This window comes from Apteryx rowi, unplaced genomic scaffold (assembly GCF_003343035.1).
Source record: "Apteryx rowi isolate R43461 unplaced genomic scaffold, aptRow1 scaffold_7, whole genome shotgun sequence".
NCBI classification, from domain to species: domain Eukaryota; kingdom Metazoa; phylum Chordata; class Aves; order Apterygiformes; family Apterygidae; genus Apteryx; species Apteryx rowi.
Window position 1 is genome coordinate 6,031,253 of NW_020450982.1, and position 1,615 is coordinate 6,032,867.

Genomic DNA, 1,615 nt, shown 5'->3' on the forward strand with positions numbered 1-1,615 from the left:
CCCGGGCAGCCCCTCCTGCAGCGCCCGGACCGGCGCAAAAAGCAACCCGGGAACGCACCCCGCCGATCGCCCCATTTACCTCGTGCTTCCAATTCCCCTTCCTCTCCCCCCCGCCTTCCCGGAGGGGTGTAAAATAAAATGAAATGAAATAAAATCGAGGGGGGTGAGCCCCGGGCGGGAGCTAAAGCCGCCACCAGCCCCCGCGGCTCCACTCTCCCCGCTCGCAAATTAAACAGGTGTTTGGCCCGGCGGGGCCCGGGCTGCGCACCCGGCCCGGCCCCGCGGCCCCGGCCCGGCCCCGGCCCCGGCCCGGCCCCGCGCCCTGCGGCCCGGCCCCGCGCCCCGCGCGCCACCGCCGGCGGGAGCGGCCGGGCGCAGCCGGGGCTCCTCTCGCCTTCTCGGGAATTATTTACTCCTTCCGAAGGCGGCAGGAGGGGGCTCTTCCAGCCTGGTTTGCCCAGCCCGTTAAGTGCGCCTTTTTCTCCCACTTTTTTTTTTTTCCTCCTCCTTAAACATCAAGTCAGGGACAAAGATCATCAAATGTGAAGATGACCAGAGTTGTTTGAATTTATTGCAACAATCACTTACCATACACATTTCCTGTGTGGAAGGATAAGCATTCAATACAACTCTTTAAGTAGACAGTTCCTAATGATTTCATTGTGGCCAAACAGATGGTTTTTATGTATTTAGATCTGAAGGTGAAGAATTATTTTCCATGCTTCCAACCTATTTACAGACTTCCCCTGGTCTAGAGCTGGGATTGTTGGTTAAAAGAAATAAAATTCCGCAATTTCTCGATTGCATCGCTGGATGATCCAGAAAGTTTTCTAAAGGACCTAAGTGAAAACATGTCCAATTCCTTTCACCTCTTCTGGCTGTTCAAGCTATGCAATTCACATGTGGAGTAATTTTAGCTCATTCGTTGAATAACGCTGACAATTTAAACAGACACTCTACCTTTGTTTTATCTGCAATAATAAAACTAGAACAACACGCGTGTGAGATCCAGACATTTGATTCCTACCTGAAAGCAGTCGGGGGCAAGGGCGGAAATCTTTAGGGATGAAGGACCCGAGGTGGGGAGAGGATGTTGCACAAACTTCAGCCTTGTCCAAAATTACGCTAACTGGCAACTTAGAAAGTGCATTTGAAAAATAATTCAGTCTTCGATCGGGGATCGCACATTTTTGTGACGGCTTAAAACTAAAGTTCACACGAGTACTGCACAATTGCAAAAATGAAAGCTTCGGAGTAAATAAAATTACTGGGTATTCAGTGTATCTTGAGTGCACAGAAACCCTGGGGTTTTTGCAAATACTTTTACTGCAAAATAAAAGTCTTAGTTCGGATATTTAAAAAAAAAATCTAGCTGGATCCGTGCGTGGCATGGGGAGCAGATCTGCTTATTTCCTCCGCAAAAGTTTTTGTTTTGCAGCCCCTGGGAAATGAAATTGTTGCTGCCCAGAGCAACGGCGGAGAGAGAGAGAGAGAGAGAGAGAGATCCTGGGCACAGCGAAAGAAAGCAAGGAAACAACTCCCCTGGCTGCCCCACCGGAAAAAATAATAATAATAAATACTGAGGAGAGCGGGATCGGCGCCGCTGGCGGAGCCG